Source organism: Bufo bufo, chromosome 5, assembly GCF_905171765.1.
Source record: "Bufo bufo chromosome 5, aBufBuf1.1, whole genome shotgun sequence".
Classification (NCBI taxonomy): domain Eukaryota; kingdom Metazoa; phylum Chordata; class Amphibia; order Anura; family Bufonidae; genus Bufo; species Bufo bufo.
In genome coordinates, this window is record NC_053393.1 from 555,204,967 (window position 1) to 555,227,059 (window position 22,093).

Sequence of the window (22,093 nt, forward strand, 5' to 3'; positions counted from 1 at the left end):
AGAGTTTAAATGTACAGTCGTGGCCAAAAGTTTTGAGAATGACACAAATATTAGTTTTCACAAAGTTTGCTGCTAAACTGCTTTTAGATCTTTGTTTCAGTTGTTTCTGTGATGTAGTGAAATATAATTACACGCACTTCATACGTTTCAAAGGCTTTTATCGACAATTACATGACATTTATGCAAAGAGTCAGTATTTGCAGTGTTGGCCCTTCTTTTTCAGGACCTCTGCAATTCGACTGGGCATGCTCTCAATCAACTTCTGGGCCAATTCCTGACTGATAGCAACCCATTCTTTCATAATCACTTCTTGGAGTTTGTCAGAATTACTGGGTTTTTGTTTGTCCGCCCGCCTCTTGAGGATTGACCACAAGTTCTCAATGGGATTAAGATCTGGGGAGTTTCCAGGCCATGGACCCAAAATGTCAACGTTTTGGTCCCCGAGCCACTTAGCTATCACTTTTGCCTTATGGCACGGTGCTCCATCGTGCTGGAAAATGCATTGTTCTTCACCAAACTGTTGTTGGATTGTTGGAAGAAGTTGCTGTTAGAGGGTGTTTTGGTACCATTCTTTATTCATGGCTGTGTTTTTGGTCAAAATTGTGAGTGAGCCCACTCCCTTGGATGAGAAGCAACCCCACACATGAATGGTCTCAGGATGCTTTACTGTTGGCATGACACAGGACTAATGGTAGCGCTCACCTTTTCTTCTCCGGACAAGCCTTTTTCCAGATGCCCCAAACAATCGGAAAGAGGCTTCATCGGAGAATATGACTTTGCCCCAGTCCTCAGCAGTCCATTCACCATACTTTCTGCAGAAGATCAATCTGTCCCTGATGTTTTTTTTGGAGAGAAGTGGCTTCTTTGCTGGCCTTCTTGACACCAGGCCATCTTCCAAAAGTCTTCGCCTCACTGTGCGTGCAGATGCGCTCACACCTGTCTGCTGCCATTCCTGAGCAAGCTCTGCACTGGTGGCACTCCGATCCCGCAGCTGAATCCTCTTTAGGAGACGATCCTGGCGCTTGCTGGACTTTCTTGGACGCCCTGAAGCCTTCTTAACAAGAATTGAACCTCTTTCCTTGAAGTTCTTGATGATCCTATAAATTGTTGATTGAGGTGCAATCTTAGTAGCCACAATATCCTTGCCTGTGAAGCCATTTTTATGCAATGCAATGATGGCTGCACGCGTTTCTTTGCAGGTCACCATGGTTAACAATGGAAGAACAATGATTTCAAGCATCATCCTCCTTTTAACATGTCAAGTCTGCCATTTTAACCCAATCAGCCTGACATAATGATCTCCAGCCTTGTGCTCGTCAACATTCTCACCTGAGTTAACAAGACGATTACTGAAATGATCTCAGCAGGTCCTTTAACCCCTTAAGGACTCAGCCCTATTTCACCTTAAGGACTTGGCCATTTTTTGCAAATCTGACCAGTGTCACTTTAAGTGCTCATAACTTTAAAACGCATTGACTTATCCAGGCCGTTCTGAGATTGTTTTTTCGTCACATATTGTACTTCATGACACTGCTAAAATTGGGTCAAAAAAGTTAATTTTTTTGCATCAAAAAATACCATATTTACCAAAAATTTAGAAAAATTAGCAAATTTCAAACTTTCAGTTTCTCTACTTCAGTAATACATAGTAATACCCCCAAAAATTGTGATTACTTTACATTCCCCATATGTCTACTTCATGTTTGTAGCATTTTGGGAATGATATTTTATTTTTTGGGGATGTTACAAGGCTTAGAAGTTTAGAAGCAAATCTTGAAATTTTTCAGAAATTTACAAAAACCCAATTTTTAGGGACCACTACAGGTCTGAAGTCACTTTGCGAGGCTTACATAATAGAAACCGCCCAAAAATGACCCCATTCTATAAACTACACCCCTCAAGGTATTCAAAACTAATTTTACAAACTTCGTTAACACTTTAGGTGTTGCACAAGAGTTATTGGCAAATGGGGATGAAATTTGCGAATTTCTTTTTTTTGCCTAATTTTCCATTTTAACCCATTTTTTCCACTAACAAAGCAAGGGTTAACAGCCAAACAAGACTGTATCTTTATTGCCCTGACTCTGCCGTTTACAGAAACACCCCATATGTGACCGTAAACTACTGTACGGCCACACAGCGGGGCGTAGAGTGAAAGGTGCGCCGTATGGTTTTTGGAAGCCAGATTTTGCTGGACTGTTTTTTTGACACCATGTCCCATTTGAAGCCCCCCTGATGCACCCCTAGAGTAGAAACTCCATAAAAGTGACCCCATCTAAGAAACTACACCCTCAAGGTATTCAAAACAGATTTTACAAACTTTGTTAACCCTTTAGGTGTTGCACAAGATTTAATGGAAAATAGAGATACAATTTCAAAATTTCAAAATTTTCCATTTTAATATTTTTTTTCCAGTTACAAAGCAAGGGTTAACAGCCAAACAAAACTTATTATTTATGGCCCTGATTCTGTAGTTTACAGAAACACCCTATATGTGGTCGTAAACCGCTGTACGGGCACACGGCAGGGCGCAGAAGGAAAGGAATGCCATACGGTTTTTGGAAGGCAGATTTTGCTGGACTGGTTTTTTTGACACCATGTCCCATTTGAAGCCCCCCTGATGCACCCCTAGAGTAGAAACTCCAAAAAAGTGACCCCATTTTAGAAACTACGGGATAGGGTGGCAGTTTTGTTGGTACTAGTTTAGGGTACATATGATTTTTGGTTGCTCTATATTACACTTTTTTGTGCGGCAAGGTAGCAAGAAGTAGCTTTTTTGGCACGTTTTTTTTTTTGTTATTTACAACATTCATCTGACAGGTTAGATCATGTGGTAATTTTATAGAGCAGGTTGTCACGGACGCGGCGATACCTAATATGTATACAATTTTTTTTATTTATGTAAGTTTTGCACAATGATTTCATTTTTAAAACAAAAAAAATGTTTTAGTGTCTCCATAGTCTAAGAGCCATAGTTTTTTCAGTTTTTGGGCGATTATCTTAAGTAGGGTCTCATTTTTTGCGGGATGAGATGACGGTTTGAGTGGCACTATTTTGGGGTGCATATGACTTTTTGATCACTTGCTATCACACTTTTTGTGACGTAAGATGACAAAAAATTGCTTTTTTTACACCGTTTTTATTTTAATTTTTTTACGGTGGTCACCTGAGGGGTTAGGTCATGTGATATTTTTATAGAGCCGGTCGATACGGACGCGGAAATACCTAATATGTATACTTTTTATTTATTTATTTAAGTTTTACACAATGATTTCATTTTTGAAACCAAAAGAATCATGTTTTAGTGTTTCCATAGTCTAAGAGCCATAGTTTTTTCAGTTTTTGGGCGATTATCTTGGGTAGGGTATGATTTTTGCGGGATGAGATGACGGTTTGATTGGTACTATTTTGGCGTACATGCGACTTTTTTGATCACTTTTATTACCTTTTTTGGGAAGTAAGGTGGGCAAAATTTCAATTTCCTAATAGTTTTTATTTTTTTATTTTTATGGCGTTCACCGTGCGGGGAAAGTAACATGACCGTTTTATAGATCAGGTCGTTATGGACGCGGCGATACCAAACATGTGTAGGGAATTTTATTTTTTTCATTTTTAATCAGTGATAAATGTGTTTTTGGATTTTTACTTTTTTTTCACTTTTTTTCACTTTTTTTTGACCCAGACCCACTTGGTTCTTGAAGATCCAGTGGGTCTGATGTCTGTATAATACAGTACAGAACAATATATATTGTTCTGTACTGTATTTTACTTACACTTTGTCTGAACAGATCTCTGCCTTTAGCACAGATCTGTTCAGCACCATGGACAGCAGGATGCCTGAGAGGCGTCCTGTTGCCATGGGAACCTTCCCCGTCTGCTCAGTAGTTGTCAGAACTTCGCAGACGGGGAAGGGTAAGCACAGGGCTGAGGGGGGCTGTCTGGGGGCTCTCTCCCTCTCCATCGGGGGGCTGCAAAGGCACAGCAGCCCCCCCGATGGGAGAGGGAGGGAGCTCCCTCTTACTGTTAACTTTTTCCATACAGCGGTCCGTACGGACCGCTGTATGGAAAGGGTTAAACGGCTGACATCGCATCATCGATGTCAGCCGTTTATACCAGGGTGCCAGCAATGTGCTGGCACCCTGGTATACCCACTAGAGACCAACGATTATACAAGGGGAGGCGGGCGGGGGATCGCGATCCCGCCTGCCGCACCGCCCGCCTCCCGCACCGCCCCCACCGCCCACAACTCCCCCCCTGCACCACCCGCCGGCAAAAAATCATGCAGGGGTGCAGGGAGGGGTGTAAAATATATATTTTAGGGACACTAAAGCTTCTGATCCCCGCGGTCAGGGCCCGCGGGGATCAGAAACTGCACAAAGCGCAGCAAACCGCAGGTCTGAATTGACCTGCGGTTTTCTGCGATCGCCGATGCGGGGGGGTCAAATGACCCCCCTCTGCATTGTTACGGGATGCCGGCTGAATGATTTCAGCCGAAATCCCGTTCCGATTAACCCCTGGGGCGCCGGAATACAGATTTCAAGTTATGACGTACCGGTACGTCATGGGTCCTTAAGGACTCGGGACCCATGCCGTACCGATACGTCCTAAGTCCTTAAGGGGTTAATGACAGCAATGAAATGCAGTGGAAATTTTTTTGGGGGATTAAGTTAATTTTCATGGCAAAGAAGGACTATGCAATTCATCTGATCACTCTTCATAACATTCTGGAGTATATGCAAATTGCTATTATAAAAACTTAAGCAGCAACTTTCCCAATTTCCAATATTTATGTAATTCTCAAAACTTTTGGCCACGACTGTACATGTGAGAATATGTTAGGAGTGCAAAGTAAGTTGTGTTGGTGGCATTTTGCATACAAATCTCACATAAGATTTTAACAGACAGGTTGCAAAAGCCACATAAATCCCTCGATATGTCAACCCATCAGCATCTGAGCGGTGATCAGAAGCGTAAAAAGAAGAGGGAAGAGGAACTGAAGAGTCAAAAAATGGCTAAAATTAGTAGCTACTTTTCTGCTTCGAAATGTATGGGTGAAAGCTCCTACTGACATAGCACCCTAGTGCCCCTACTGACATAACACCAGCTGCAGAGAAGACAACTATAGAACTTGCTGATGTGAATGTCGCAGGAGCCCAGGTAGAGGAAGGTGTCCAGTCCAGCACATCTTCTGCCCCCACTGACATAGCATCATCTGCAGAGAAGACAACTTTAGAACCTGCTGATGTGAATGTCGCAGGAGCCCAGGTAGAGGAGGGTGTCCAGTCCAGCACATCTTCTGCCCATACTGACATAGCACCAGCTGCAGAGAAGACAACTTTAGAACCTGCTGATGTGAATGTCGCAGGAGCCCAGGTAGAGGAGGGTGTCCAGTCCAGCACATCTTCTGCCCCTACTGACATAGCACCAGCTGCAGAGAAGACAACTATAGAACCCGCTGATGTGAATGTCGCAGGAGCCCAGGTAGAAGAGGGTGTCCAGTCCAGCCTGTCTTCTTTTGAAGAATGTAATGTAATAGAAGAAGCTGGAGACATTGAATGTGCTAGTGATATCACCTTAGTACAAGACCCTACCGAAGATCAGCCAGTTCATACCGTTATTACCAGCGATGCTGCAAGCTCTTCTGCCAGCAACATTTTACATGCAGCTGTTTCTGAGAAGTATGTCACTGATGGGGCTAATTATCCTGTGACTATTTCTGACCCTAAAGTCAAGAGTTTCATTATCTCACATGGCCCTTGCAGACCTCCCAGTCCTTTTCCTAGAGATAACGACAGTGACAGAAGATGTTTTTCTGTCAAATATTATAACCAGATTACTCAAACAGGACTTAAACTACCTGTCACATGGTTATGTTATTCCCCGAAGCTCAATGCTGTGTATTGTGAGCCAAGCTGGTTGTTTGGCGATCGGAAAAAGCAGGGTTTTGAACCAGCGTGGGCCAAGGGTATTAGTAAGTGGAAAAACTTAACTAGAAAAATTCTAACTAATGAGAGCTCCAATTCCCACATTGAAGCCTGTATGGTATATGACAGCGGAGATAAAAGGGCACTGTTGATGAGGAACACGAACGCCAAATAATTCAGCAACAAAAACTTTTGGAGGCAAGTTCTACAAAGAATTGTAAACGTGACATTAACCACGTCAATGGCCAATCTACCGTTCCGTGGGCATCGAGAGCAGTTAGGTGAGCTTAATAATGGGAATTCTCTGTGCATAGTTCAACTTTTAGCAGAGTACGATCCCATTCTAAAATAACTAATTCAAATGCCACAAAGGACAATAAAATATCTCAGCCCCATAATCCAAAATGAGATAATCCAAATTCTATCTCAACAAGTACAAAAGGAAATAGTGTCAGACATTCAACAGGCACAACTCTGTCATCGTGGACACTACACAAGACATCACAAAAGTTGATCAACTAAGGCAGGTTTTCCGGTATGTTTCTGTTGCTAGAGATGAGAACACCAGAGCAACCAGTGTCAAAATTCATGAAGTTTTTTGGGGATTTCATGCTGTGAAAGATCAGAGTGCCGCAGGCATAGAAAATGATATAGCCTGCATAGAGAGCAAAGGTCTAACATTACACAAGTGTCGTGGCCAGGGGCAGCAACAATGAGTGGCATATACTCAGGAGTACAGGCCAGAATTTTAGATAAAGAACCTAATGCTCTTTATGTGCACTGTGCAGCGCACAACCTCAATCTTGTATTGCAAGATGCAATGGCAAACATAAAAAAAATTGCACATTTCTATGATGTAGTGCAGATCATATATACATTTTTTGCAGACAGTATTAAACGGTGGGATGTACTTTGCTCATTCACAACGGACTCCAGCGTGACATTGAAGAAGCTGTGCCCTACTCGCTGGTCCTCACACTGTGAATCCTTGCTTGCCTTACGTTTCTGTTTTCTGGATATGATGCAAGCACTGTCAAAAATCATTCTAACTTCAACAAAAAATAAAGAAAGAGAAGAGGCAGCACTGATAAAAACTAAACTGGAGACATAGGAGTTCATATTTTTAGTAGTTGTCCAGACAAAAATTCTGGAAAATGTTAACGCAGTTTCGAAAGTTCTGAAAGCAAAAAACATGGATTTGTCTAAAACATCAACTTTAATTAAAAAATGTTGCAGACACCCTGGCCCAATTCCGGAATCAGTTTCAGGAAGCAAAACAAACTGCGGCATCACTTGCAGAACAGTGGGGCATTTCACCTGAATTTCAAAAGAAACGCATCCCCAAAGTCAAGCGCCATTTTGATGAATTGGCAGTAGACGAGCGATGAAACGATGAAGAAAAACATTTTAACCACCTCCGGACCGCCTAACGCAGGATTGCGGTCCGGAGGCAGCAGCTCTGCACATCATCTCGCGTGAGCCGAGATTTCCTGTGAACGCGCGCACACAGGCGCGCGCGTTCACAGGAACGGAAGGCAAGAGACAGGATCTCCAGCCTGCCAGCGGCGATTGTTCGCTGGCAGGCTGGAGATGCGATTTTTTTAACCCCTAACAGGTATATTAGACGCTGTTTTGATAACAGCGTCTAATATACCTGGTCCTCTGGTGGTCCCTTTTGTTTGGATCGACCACCAGAGGACACAGGCAGCTCTGTAAAGTACCACAAAACACCACTACACTACACTACACCCCCCCTGTCACTTATTAACCCCTTATGAACCCCTGATCACCCCATATAGACTCCCTGATCACCCCCCTGTCATTGATCACCCCCCTGTAAGGCTTCATTCAGACGTCCGTATGTTTTTTACGGATCCACGGATACATGGATCGGATCTGCAAAACATAAAAATGATGATTTTTTTTTTTTCTTACAAAGTCTCATATTCCACTAACTTGTGACAAAAAATAAAAAATTCTAGGAACTCGCCATGCCCCTCACGGAATACCTTGGGGTGTCATCTTTCCAAAATGGGGTCACTTGTGGGGTAGTTATACCGCCCTGGCATTTTAGGGGCCCTAATGTGTGCAAAGCAGTTGAAATCAAAATCTGTAAAAAATGGCCGGTGAAATCCTAAAGGTGCTCTTTGGAATGTGGGCCCCTTTGCCCACCTAGGCTGCAAAAAAGTGTCACACATCTGGTATTGCCGTACTCAGGAGAAGTTAGGCAATGTGTTTTGGGGTGTCATTTTACAAATATACCCATGCTGGGTGAGATAAATATCTTGGTCAAATGCCAACTTTGTATAAAAAAATGGGAAAAGTTGTCTTTTGCCGAAATATTTATCTCACCCAGCATGGGTATATGTAAAAAGACACCCCAAAACACATTGCCCTACTTCTTCTGAGTACGGCGATACCAGATGTGTGACACTTTTTTGCCGCCTAGGTGGGCAAAGGGGCACACATTCCAAAGAGCACCTTTAGGATTTCACAGGCCATTTTTTACAGATTTTGATTTCAAACTACTTACCACACATTAGGGCCCCTAAAATGCCAGGGCAGTATAACTACCCCACAAGTGACCCCATTTTGGAAAGAAGACACACCAAGGTATTTCATGATGGGCATAGTGAGTTCATGGAAGTTTTTATTTTTTGTTACAAGTTAGTGGAATATAAGACTTTGTAAAGAAAAAAATAAAGTAAAAAATCATCATTTTCCGCTAACTTGTGACAAAAAATAAAAAATTCCATGAACTCACTATGCCCATCAGCGAATACCTTAGGGTGTCTACTTTCCGAAATGGGGTCATTTGTGGGGTTTTTCTACTGTCTGGGCATTGTAGAACCTCAGGAAACAGGACAGGTGCTCAGAAAGTCAGAGCTGCTTCAAAAAGTGGAAATTCACATTTTTGTACCATAGTTTGTAAACGCTATAACTTTTACCCAAACCATTTTTTTTTTTTTACCCAAACATTTTTTTTTTATCAAAGACATGTAAAACAATAAATTTAGGGAAAAATTTATATATAGATGTCATTTTTTTAAAAAAAATTTACAACTGAAAGTGAAAAATGTCATTTTTTTGCAAAAATTTCGTTAAATTTCGATTAATAACAAAAAAAAGTAAAAATGTCAGCAGCAATGAAATACCACCAAATGAAAGCTCTATTAGTGAGAAGAAAAGGAGGTAAAATTCATTTGGGTGGTAAGTTGCATGACCGAGCAATAAACGGTTAAAGTAGTGTAGTGCAGAAGTGTAAAAAGTGGCCTGGTCATTAAGGGGGTTTCAGCTAGGGGAGCTGAGGGGGTTAAAGTATAACTGTTATATTTTATTTTTTTCCATATTTTGATAAAGGTGATTAGTGTCACCTTAGTGGCCATCCTTAAATGTTATATTACTTCTTCCTAAACCAATAAAATCATTCAATTTGTCCCCCATAGCGCCTATTTTCACCTTACCCTAAAACTGGGTTGCTAGGAGAGGTCCGTCTATCTGCTGGAGGACGGGAGACGCATGAGCAGGCTGCCCTGCTACGTGCGTGCGGGTTCATGATCTTCTAACCCCAAAGCGTTCCCATGGCGACGGGGACGCTTGCCTGGGGGTTAGAATATACCATCGGATCTGAGTTTTCACGATCTCAGTGAGATCCACGTCACCATGGGAACGCCTGGGGGTTAGAATATACCATCGGATCAGAGTTTTCACGATCTCAGTGAGATCCCCGTCACCATGGGAACGCCTGGGGGTTAGAATATACAGGGCATTGTATACTCTCTTCCTTCAGATGAGTGATGTCTACCATCTGGAGTGACACGTTGGGCAGCAGCTTCTCCCTGTCCGCCTCGCAGCGCTGGGCCTCCAGTCGATCCCCTATGTTCTGAAATTCGCCCAGCCGTTGCTCCAGCTGCCGCCGGTTGCCCTCCGACTGCACGATCAGCTCAGAATGGTGCTTCTCCAGCCGGCTCCGGGCTACCTCCGTGCGCTGAACATGTTCCTGCAGAGCCGCCACATCCCCCTGCAAGGCGGCCTGGTGGGCAGACACGCTCCAGTAGTTAAAAGCCAGAAGGGCGATCACTACTAACAACGCCACCAACACAAAGGGGGCAGCCAGCCTGTATGGCGCAGGGCGCCAAAGCCCACCATGATCGCCCCCTCGGCCTAGCCCTGTCCGATCTCACACCGTCTTTCTCCCATTCTCCACCGCTGCCAACCCTGCTGTGACAGGTCTGTAACTTTAACTTTAATCCTCGCTCATCTCTTTACTTGGATACCTTACTCTCAGCTCCGGTAACAGCAGGCAGTGCGGGCGGCGCCGCCTAGTGGGAGGAGCATGTGTGTGACATCAGTGAGTGAGCGCCGCCTAGTGGGAGGAGCATGTGCGTGACGTCAGTGAGTGAGCACCGCCTAGTGGGAGGAGCATGTGCGTGACGTCAGTGAGTGAGCGCCGCCTAGTGGGAGGAGCATGTGCGTGACGTCAGTGAGTGAGCGCTGCCTAGTGGGAGGAGCATGTGCGTGACATCAGTGAGTGAGCGCCGCCTAGTGGGAGGAGCATGTGCGTGACATCAGTGAGTGAGCGCCGCCTAGTGGGAGGAGCATGTGCGTGATGTCGGTGAGTGAGCGCCGCCCGAACTGCCTGCTGTTACTGGAGCTGAGAGTAAGGTATCCAAGTAAAGAGATCAGCGAGAATTAAAGGTACAGATTACAGTTAATAAATGTACTCCTGTGAGCGTCGGGAGGGGGATCTGTGGATGGCACTGTTTAGGGGGAGATCTGTGGGTGGCACTGTTTAGGGGGGATCTGTGGATGGCACTGTTTAGGGGGGGATCTGTGGATGGCACTGTTTAGGGGGGGATCTGTGGATGGCACTGTTTAAGGGGGGATCTGTGGATGGCACTGTTTAGGGGGGGATCTGTGGATGTCACTGTTTAGGGGGGGATCTGTGGATGGCACTGTTTAGGGGAGGATCTGTGGATGCCACTGTTTAAGGGGGGGATCTGTGGATGTCACTGTTTAGGGGGGGATCTGTGGATGGCACTGTTTAGGGGGGGATCTGTGGATGGCACTGTTTAGGGGGGGATCTGTGGATGGCACTGTTTAGGGGGGGATCTGTGGATGGCACTGTTTAGGGGGGGGTCTGTGGATGGCACTGTTTAGGGAGGATCTGTGGATGGCACTGTTTAGGGGGGATCTGTGGATGGCACTGTTTAGGGGGGGATCTGTGGATGGCACTGTTTAGGGGGGGATCTGTGGATGGCACTGTTTAAGGGGGGATCTGTGGATGGCACTGTTTAGGGGGGGATCTGTGGATGTCACTGTTTAGGGGGGGATCTGTGGATGGCACTGTTTAGGGGAGGATCTGTGGATGCCACTGTTTAAGGGGGGGATCTGTGGATGTCACTGTTTAGGGGGGGATCTGTGGATGGCACTGTTTAGGGGGGGATCTGTGGATGGCACTGTTTAGGGGGGGATCTGTGGATGGCACTGTTTAGGGGGGGATCTGTGGATGGCACTGTTTAAGGGGGGATCTGTGGATGGCACTGTTTAGGGGGGGATCTGTGGATGGCACTGTTTAGGGGGGGATCTGTGGATGGCACTGTTTAGGGGGGGATCTGTGGATGGCACTGTTTAGGGGGGATCTGTGGATGGCACTGTTTAGGGGGGATCTGTGGATGGCACTGTTTAGGGGGGATCTGTGGATGGCACTGTTTAGGGGGAGATCTGTGGATGTCACTGTTTAGGGGGGATCTGTGGATGGCACTGTTTAGGGGGGGATCTGTGGATGGCACTGTTTAGGGGAGGGGGATGTTCCTAAAGTGTATGTGATAGCAGGAGGGGGCGTGTTTAAGTGTGGAGAGTACAGGTGCAGAAGCTAGTGCATGAGGAGCTCAATGCATTGTGGGTAGTGAGGGCAGGCGGGATTAGCCTCAGGGTGAGGGCAGTGACGGCCATCTTATCTGAATAAGTAAATTGCAGTTTTGCGCAGACTGGTTGCTAAGGGCTGGATCTTATGAAATATGGGGTAAGTCTAAAAGTGATTCTGGAATATCAGGGTAATAGTAACTACATATATGAAAATTGAAATTAGGGTCCAAAAGGTGACAGTTATTCTTTAAAGTGACAGTTTTCTGCCCATGTTTAGATGTAATAACATCTCAGCTTCTAAACAGGTTTAAGGGAATAGATCGGGTTCTTGGCCGTTTCATCATTATTCAGCCCACGATGCTTCATCTGCATCTGATGTTGAGCTCTTTAATGCTGCATCAAATCTGCAAAAAATCTACCAGGAAGATTTAACGAGCACTTTTCCTGGAAAGCTCCTAAGTTTTCGATCTGCATTAAAAGAAGAGATCCTTGAGGCATCCTCTGCCAGTGACCTTGCTCATCTCCTGTTGGTCGACAGCAGCGCACTCTCATCCACACTTCCAGATGTGCGCGGAGCCTTTCCACTATTCTTAACGCTACCTGTGACAGTACCAAGTGCTGAAAGATCCCTTTCAAAGATTAAATTAATAATAATCTACTTGAGGAGAACTGTCACGGGGTTCCGAAGGTGCACTCGGTCCCCCATCGCCCGCAGACCTGTTGCTTAGCTTTGGGAATGAGGATCTGTGTTTGACCTCATTCCCAGGACGGCTTTACTAGCTGGGTGGCTCCCTGCTCCTAAGTCTGCCTTGAGCGCCGAGCTGATCACTCGGTGCTCGACTGGTTGGTCTGTCGGTCATGTGACGCTGGCCACGTCACATGACCCTCACTCCCCACTATAAATACAGGCAGCCTGGCTATTTGTTGGACTGCTGAATACTTACCTGATCCTGTTCCTTGACCATCCTTTTGCCTGATCCTCCTGTACTGCGCATCCGTCCTGGTATTTGACCCCGGCTTCTCCTGACCATTCTTTGCTTAATCCTTTGTACTTTGTAGCTTTCCTGGTATTGACTCGGTCCGTTCACGTCCTGTTTGTCTGTCTGTCTTCCCTGCACATATCCTAAGTTAGTCATCAGGACTCGTGAGGCAAGTAGGCAGGGCCAGGGGTGAGGGTGGAGCGCAGTGGTCACTACCCTTCCCCCTGTGTGTGTGTGGACGTGACCGTTACAGATTAACAGGCCCAATAACCACTGTATCATGAATCCTCTTACTACCCTGACTGACCATGTCTCTAACTTGACACAGAGGGTGCAGGAGCTAGGAGAGAAACTCCGTTCTAGTGAGTTAGGGCAAGGTTCTTCCACTCCTCTGTCCTCCAGTCCATATTTTGAACCCCAGATCAAGCTCCCAGAACCCTTTTCTGGAGACCGGAAGAGGTTTCTCTCCTTTAAGGAGAATTGCAAGCTCTACTTCCGTTTGCGCCCCGTGTCCTCCGGTCCCGAGAGCCAGCGCGTGGGGATTATCATTTCTCTACTACAGGGTGATCCCCAGGACTGGGCATTTTCGTTACCTCCTGGGACCAGTTGTCTAACTTCTGTGGAGGTTTTTTTTCAGGCCCTGGGTACCCTCTATGACGAACCAGACAGGGCCCTGGTAGCCGAGACAGCTCTTAGGGCACTGGTTCAGGGCCATCTCCCTGCGGAGTAGTATTGCACCCAATTCAGACGGTGGTGTGTCCCCTCAGGATGGAATGAACCAGCCCTGAAGAGTCAGTTTAGGTCTGGTCTATCTGATAATTTAAAAGATCTATTGGTCAATTATCAAATTCCTGAGACCTTAGAGGAGATGATGACCCTTGTTGTCCGACTTGACAGACGAGTTAGAGAGAGACGACAAGAACGACAGTTCTGTTCTCAGATGGTGGTCCAGCCAGAGGCCTTTTCCAGGGACAACACTGAGGTCTCCACCGAGGAACCCATGCAGGTTGGCCTGACCCGGGGTAATCTTCGTCGCAGACGCGGAGAGTGCTTCTACTGTGAAGATCCTGGCCATTGGATCAACAAGTGTCCTAAGAGGGACCTCTCTGACAAGTCTTCTAAGGCAAGACAACCTAAAGACCAGGTACACCCTGATCTTTCTAAAGGTAAGCTTTTGGTGCCCATAACAATTTCTCTGGGGGTTAATAAGTGGCCGGGTAAGGCCTTTATTGACCGGTTCAGCGGCCAGCTTTATTGACTTTGAGTTTGCTTGTAAATTGGGTATTCCAATGTTTGCGTTACCTACACCTATCCATGTCATGGCTATTGATGCTACTCCCCTGATTGGTGGTACGGTGAGGTCATGTACCTCTAAAAATTTCTCTGTCCGTGGGTGTGTGCCACTCTGAGAGATGTTCTCTTCTAGTCCTGGAGAACCTACCGGTTGAGGTGGTACTAGGGTTGCCTTGGCTCCGTTTACATAACCCCACAATTGATTGGTCCAAAGGAGAGTTGGTGAAATGAGGACCTAAGTGTGACTCATGCTTGTCCGTGGTCCAGGCTGGGGTTTCAGTAAGGTCTAATACATTACCCTCTGTTATTAAGGAATATTCTGATGTGTTCTCATCCCTTACTCCAGAGGTTCTACCCCCCCATAGACCTTATGATTGCGCCATAGAGCTAATTGAGGGTGCCGAATTTCCTAAAGGTCGAATTTATAATCTTTCAGGGCCCGAACGCAAGGCTATGGAAGATTATATTAAGGAGAGCCTTGCTAAAGGGCATATTAGACCTTCAGTCTCTCCTATGGGAGCAGGGTTTTTCTTTGTTAAAAAGAAGGATGGTGGTCTTAGGCCTTGTATTGATTACCGGAGATTAAATAAAATCACTGTCCAAAATAGATACTCTCTCCCATTGATTCCGGATTTATTTAACCAGGTTTTGGGTGCAACCTGGTTTTCCAAGATTGACCTGAAAGGGGCATACAATCTAATCCGAATCAAGGAGGGAGAGGAATGGAAGACAGCGTTCAATACTCCGATAGGACACTTTGAATATCAGGTGATGCCTTTTGGACTCAGCAATGCCCCAGCTGTGTTCCAAAACTTAATGAACGATATTCTTAGGGAGTTCTTAGGTAAATTTATTATTGTCTATCTTGACGACATTTTGATATTCTCTCCTGATTTTGAATCTCATGTGTCCCATGTCAAACAAGTATTAGAGGTGTTGAGGGAGAACCAGCTATCCGCTAAGCAAGAGAAATGTGTCTTTGGTGTACAGGAGATACTGTTTCTAGGGCATGTTTTGACTCCTCACGCCTTTAAGATGGATCCTGGTAAGGTTTTAGCAATTAAGGAATGGGTAAGGCCTTCATCCTTAAAGGCTTTACAACGGTTTTTGGGTTTCGCTAATTACTACCGTAAATTTATCATGAATTTTTCTGTAATTGCTAAGCCATTGACCGACCTTATTAAGAAAGGAGCGGATTTGGAGAATTGGTCTACCAAGGCCATTTCTTCATTTGAAACATTAAAAAAGGCATTTAGTAGCGCTCCCATTCTGACCCAGCCTGATCAGGAGAGACCCTTTATTGTGGAGGTGGATGCGTCCGAGGACGGCGCAGGAGCAGTCCTTTCACAAGGTCCTGCTAGCCTCACTAACCTGAGACCGTGTGCCTTCTTCTCTAGGAAATTCTCTCCCACGGAGAGAAACTACGACATAGGGAATAGGGAGCTGTTGGCCCTTAAATGGGCATTTGAGGAGTGGAGAAATTTTTTGGAGGGGGCAAGGCATCGAGTAACTGTTGTCACTGACCATAAAAACCTAATGTTTCTCGAGTCCGCTAAGAGGTTGAATCCCCGACAAGCCCGATGGGCTCTGTTTTTTACCCGTTTTGATTTCTCCATTACGTTCAGGCTGGGAAGTAAAAATGTGAAGGCAGACGCATTATCTCGGAGCTTCCATGCTTTTCAACCCACTGAGACGCCGCCTGAATCCATCCTACCAGCAAACATCTTCTTAGCGGCTCTAAGCCAGGATATCTCGGCTCGCATTAAGGCTGAACAACATCTGGCACCGGCATCCACCCTAACAGATAAGTTGTTTGTTCCCGTGCAATTTCGTCTCCAGCTGTTGGGTGAGTGTCACGATTCTGCCTTTTGTGGACATCCGGGTATTGAGGGCACTAAGGATCTGGTTTCTAGATCTTATTGGTGGCCCACTCTGACCAGGGATGTCAAGTCCTACGTGTCAGCCTGTGAGGTTTGTGCCAGGTCTAAGACACCTAGGACTCGCCCTGCTGGTAACCTACGACCCCTACCCATTCCCAGTAGACCCTGGTCCCATATCTCGATGGACTTTATAACTGACCTACCGCTGGCGGAGGGTAAGACTGTGGTTTGGGTAGTGGTCGATAGGTTTAGCAAGATGGTTCATTTCATTCCCCTGTCTAAACTTCCGAATGCTAAAACCCTGGCGTCTATTTTTGTGAGAGAGATTGTTCGTTTACATGGCATCCCGGAAAATATTGTTTCGGACAGGGGTGTGCAGTTTGTGTCCAAATTCTGGAGGGCCTTCTGTCAAAGATGTAAAATTTTGTTGTCTTTTTCTTCCGCCTACCATCCTGAGAGTAATGGGCAGACTGAACGCCTTAATCAGTCTGTGGAACAATTCCTGAGGTTGTATGTTGCTGATGACCAGCAATTATGGGTCAAATTCCTTCCGTTGGCTGAATTTGCTCTGAATTACCGTGTCAATTCTTCTGCTGGGGTCTCCCCTTTCTTTTGTAACCATGGTTTTCATCCCCGTTTTCATTCTGGGTCGTCCGTCTCCTCCTCTAACCCTGAAGCTGATAAACTCTCCTCGAACTGTGCACAGTTTGGGCCCGGGTTCAATCGAACCTAGAAAAGGCTCAAAGTTCTCAAAAACTCAAGGCCGATAGGAGACGTTCAAGGGGGGTGAACTTTCAGGTTGGGGATAAAGTATGGTTGTCCTCCAAGAATCTATCTCTCAAGGTAGCTTCTAGAAAATTTGCTCCTCGTTTTATTGGTCCATATAAGATCACGGAGGTGATTAACCCGGTATCATTTAGGTTGGAGCTGCCCGAGTCATTCCACATTCATAATGTGTTCCATAAATCTCTACTTAAAAAATATTTTGAACCGGTAGTACCATCAAAAGCCTCGCCTCCGCCGGTTCTTGTTAATGATGCTGTCGAGTATGTGGTGTCTAAAATAGTGGATGTCCGGAAGGTGCGTAATTCCTTGCAGTACCTGATTCACTGGAAGGGGTATGGACCTGAAGAGAGATCTTGGGTACCTGCCAGGGAGGTTCATGCTCCTAGACTTGTTCGTAAATTTCATTTAGAACACCCTGAAAAGCCATCGCCTGAAGTCTTGGGTCCGGTGGCCCCTCGTAAAAGGGGGGGTACTGTCACGGGGTTCCGAAGGTGCACTCGGTCCCCCATCGCCCGCAGACCTGTTGCTTAGCTTTGGGAATGAGGATCTGTGTTTGACCTCATTCCCAGGGCGGCTTTACTAGCTGGGTGGCTCCCTGCTCCTAAGTCTGCCTTGAGCGCCGAGCTGATCACTCGGTGCTCGACTGGTTGGTCTGTCGGTCATGTGACTCTGGCCACGTCACATGACCCTCACTCCCCACTATAAATACAGGCAGCCTGCTGGCTACAGGTTGCCTGTTAATTTCTAGGTTCCTGGCTATTTGTTGGACTGCTGAATACTTACCTGATCCTGTTCCTTGACCATCCTTTTGCCTGATCCTCCTGTACTGCGCATCCGTCCTGGTATTTGACCCCGGCTTCTCCTGACCATTCTTTGCTTAATCCTTTGTACTTTGTAGCTTTCCTGGTATTGACTCGGTCCGTTCACGTCCTGTTGTTTGTCTGTCTGTCTTCCCTGCACATATCCTAAGTTAGGGACTGCCGTCCAGTTGTCCCCTGTCATCAGGACTCGTGAGGCAAGTAGGCAGGGCCAGGGGTGAGGGTGGAGCGCAGTGGTCACTACCCTTCCCCCTGTGTGTGTGTGGACGTGACCGTTACAAGAACTATGTGCGAACAGAGGCTTTCTGGACTGAGCATTGAAAACGAGAGAGCTAGGAAACGAGACATAGACCGCATTGTGGACACGTTTGCAGAACTTAAGGCGCGCAGGCATGTGTTGTAAGAAACGTGTAAGTGTAAAGCTGTTTGGGAGGTTTGAAGTTTCAGCAGTTGACCGTTTCCTGCTGAACTAACCAAGTTTCTTTATTGGAATTGCATATATATTCAGTTTAAAGTAACAGTCCTGAAAGAGTGTCACTTCTTATACTGTGAGGATTGAATAGATCCTGTGATACCTCTCCAATGATTATTTAGGGGAGTGGTGTTCTCTAAGAATAATAATAATAATATAAAGGTCAGTATGCATAATGTAGCAATACATGTGGTTTGGATAAAGGGGGGGTCTTCTAATTGAGTTGGTCTTTTGGAGAGGTTTCACTATATATTCAATTCTTCCCTCTGTAAAGCTGACCAGACACATTCGATCTGGTGAACGCTGGTTTCACAGACACAGCAATAACCATTTTCGTCTATATTGGCTGTTGTTCTCCAAACTTCCATACATGTTCAATGGAACAGAAGTATCTTTCATGGAACGTTCTTTCAAAGAAAGAGCTTTCGTTCACAAACAGTTTTGGCTGCCTATCTGACGCCATCGGTATTGAACACTTCTTTTCTACCTTTGTTCCCCTAAAACTGTTGGTCATAGTTAAATTTCACCCGACAATCATTCATTTTTGTAGATATTGTCTGTGGCGAAAGCCACTTCGCCACAGTGTTTTGGAGGGGGCTGTTTGCCAGCCTCCTGCCCCAGGATTATGGGCCCTCTCATCAGCCAGGCCTCCTTTGTTCACAAAGGACTTGGACTAACTTGAACCCCTGGTCTAATTCGTGCCATTTTGGGATGTTAAATGTCTATGTGTATTGAAAAGGGTGGGACATTGTATACGTTGAGTAGTGAGGTCTGTTCCATTGTCTCTCTGTGTGTATTGGCGATGTCCTTTGTCCTGAGAGATAATTGAGTTACTTCTCGGTTGTCTCCAGGACAGAGGATATTGTGTATTCTCCTGCCTGTGATGATTGCATCAACCCAGTGTGAGGTAATTCTGTCACAGGCAGAGGGGAGGATTTTGTGTGGGAGTTTCTGAGTGTATTGTACGTGGTTATTGGCTGTTTTTACAAAACCCTGTTGGTGGTGACCTTGTTGGAAGATGTGTATAAAATGCTTGTGTGTTAAAATAAAAGGCTGCTTTATACCTTCATGAAGTTTTGGCTCATGTTTGGGGAGTGGGATAACTACACTCTTGCTCTTGGGGATTGCTATATCACAATACTCCCCTGAGTATAAGCTCTTGTAAGAGCTTGTTCATGGTTCCTGCTCTATGTATGTAGGAGAGGTTCACCCACTGGAAGCTGAAGCCCAGTCTTGGGTCCAGCGTGGGTGGAGGACGGTGAGACCCCAACCAGGCTGCAGCGGTTCGTGGGGTCTGCAGTGCGTACGGTGTCAAGTGGAGTGCTTGGAGTCCTCGGAAAGCACTAGGAGCACTATCGACGGAGGTACCCGGTCGGGGTGCTAGGAGATCTGTTACAGTCTATTTTGATCAAGTGTAAAAAAAAAATAAGTATGGTCACCTTTTGGATTTTATTAGCGGCCCAAATGTTTGACCAGTTTGAGGGTCTGGACAGTGTTTTTAAAGGCACAAATTAAATGTTGGTTTCTTTTCTCTAGGTTGCAACGCCATTGTCACGAGGGTGTCAAGAGCCACGCCTGACTCCGTTATACCCGGGGTCAGGAAGTCGCAGCGGGTGGCTGCGCGCTCTATGTCTAAAGATCATGCTGCTTCTTAATGGTAGCTTTCTGGGTTTGCCTTGCAAACCTTTTTGGCTTACTCAGGGATCCGTAGCTTCTTCTCCTCAGCTGTTTCTTGTCCAGCACTCCCAACCTCCTTATATTCCCCTCTCCCACTTCTCTGGTTGCCAGATATACAGCTTCCTGCCTGGACTTCTATACTGACCCTCTGGAGCTGTGTAGCTGTGATTCCTGGTAGTTGGTCCAGAACGTTACCCTCCGGATCCCTGTTGGGCCTTTGTGGTCTGCTGAGGTCGCCCACCTGGGTCTATGTGTTTGTCTGTATTGTCTGTCCTCTCCTTGGTGTTTTCCTTTAGAGTTAGTGGTGCGGACTAGTGTTTCCACCGCCCTATTCACTACCTAGGGCTCATCTTAGGGAAAGCCAGGGTTTAGGCACGTGATCGGCGTACGGGTGAGGAACCCGTCTAGGGACGTCAGGGCAGTCAGGTGCCAGCCGCAAGGTGAGTTAGGGGTCACCACCTTTCCCTCTCCCTTGGACAGGGCCTTCCCTTTTCCCTCCCTTTGCATCACGTATGTGATCGGCACGCCGGTCGTGATATTATATCTGGCCCTTATTTTGTGTAGGTAGAAAGAAAAAGTATATATATATATTTTTTTCCTACCTATTTAGAATCCAGTATGGATCCTATTGCTGCTTTGACAAAGCAACTTCAAGGCCTGTCTTTGGAGGTGGCAGGATTGAAGGCGTCGGTCCTCCAGCAACAGCAGCAAAAGCAGCAGACCGCAAGCCCAGCGGTTGCTATGGGTAACCACATTGCTGCGGAACCCAAGGTTGTTCCTCCTGACAGATTTTATGGGGTAAGGGACAAATTTGTGACGTTCCGTGAGGCCTGTAAGTTATATTTTAAGCTGCGCCCTTACTCCTCTGGTAATGAAGAACAGCGGGTGGGGGTTGTTATTTCCCTGCTGAAGGGGGACCCGCAATCCTGGGCGTTCTCTTTACCCACTGATTCACAGGTTCTCCGGTCATTGGATGAATTTTTTGGGGCCTTGGGTCTCATATATGACGACCCTGACCGAGTCGCCCTGGCTGAGTCGAAGTTACGGAGACTCCTACAGGGAGATCGGTCAGCAGAGGAATATTGCTCAGAGTTCCGTAGGTGGGCTACGGATACTCAGTGGAACGACCCGGCTCTCAGGAGTCAGTTCTGCTCTGGGTTATCCGAAAGGGTTAAGGATGCGCTTGGGCTGTATGAGACCCCCTTTCCCTTGATGCTGTTATGTTCCTTTCTATCAGAATAGATAGACGTCTTAGGGACAGATTGAAAAAACCGGAGCAATTGGTAACCTCTCCCAAGCAGCAGTTAGTCTGTACGGACTTAGAAGAGCCAATGCAGCTAGGAGGAACTACTCGCCAGGTCCGTCCTCCTGAGGCTCGCCGTAGGCGTGGGGCTTGTTTTTTCTGTGGGGGGAGGGGTCATTTCATTAAAGGGGTTGTTCGGGATTGGGGACATGGGTGTACATGTACAATGGTCCCCTAAATATTACATTCATGCCTGTCCTTCCCTTACCAGACATTTCTGATGGCCCTTTTTCACTTCATAAATTTTCAGCCGGAAGTGCAGTCTCTATCACCGTCAGTGACGTACCGGGTCCCTTTCTGCATAGCGAAGCCTCTCCTTCCGCTTCACAAGGAGCCCGGTGACATCACAGTCAGCCTCTAATTATTCCAAGCGCATGGAGGGGCAGTAACTATGCGGCAACAGACACGCTAAGCCACGCCCCTCACCGCTCTAAGCCACGCCCCTCGCCGAGCAGGGCGCATTCTTAGCAAGGAAGGAGGCGTTTAGGGGCGTGACTAAGGCGGAGGAATAGTTGCTGCAGGAGGCGGCATATGAATTAGGGGTGGTGGCTGCACAGAGGAGTAGGCACACACTCGAAACAACGCGATGCTGCACTGGGACCCAGAAAGCATTGAGGCAGGAAGTTACCGCACACATAAACAGAAAGGTAAACAATCAGCGGGGGACTGTAGGAGCCCTCCTGAAGTGTAAAAATACCTAAAAACATCTGGGGGGACCTTCAAACCGCTTTTAATAGTGTATTAACTGTTTTTTTTTAAAAAAATCTTGATCCCGGACAACCCCTTTAATGTCTGTCCTTCCTTTCTCAAAAACAAAAGACCGTCGGAACCACTTACCTCAGGCGGTGTGGAGGATGTCAGCCGGGGGGTATACGTTTCCTCCATACGAACATCTCAATTTGTGTTGCCAGCGGTTATTGTTTTTGGTGTTAAGACGGAGACTATTTCTTTTTTTCTAGACAGTGGAGCAGGGGTAAATTTGATAGATGCCCATTTTGCCCGCACTATGGGTTTGTCTCTCTGTACGCTACAGAGACCTATTCCCATATTCGCTATTGATTCTGCTCCTCTGTCTCAGAGAAACCTTACTCA

The 22,093-nt window shown here is 46.2% G+C and overlaps 2 protein-coding genes across 17 annotated transcripts in view; one reads left to right on the top strand and one right to left on the bottom strand.

Annotated features, from left to right (window-relative positions):
* Window positions 1-22,093, top strand: part of LOC121000856 (gastrula zinc finger protein XlCGF66.1-like) — a 576,261-nt gene that overhangs the window by 508,102 nt on the left and 46,066 nt on the right. The window lies entirely within an intron of this gene.
* Window positions 1-22,093, bottom strand: part of LOC121000834 (zinc finger protein 383-like) — a 1,218,895-nt gene that overhangs the window by 250,793 nt on the left and 946,009 nt on the right. The gene's annotated exons all lie outside the window — the stretch shown is intronic.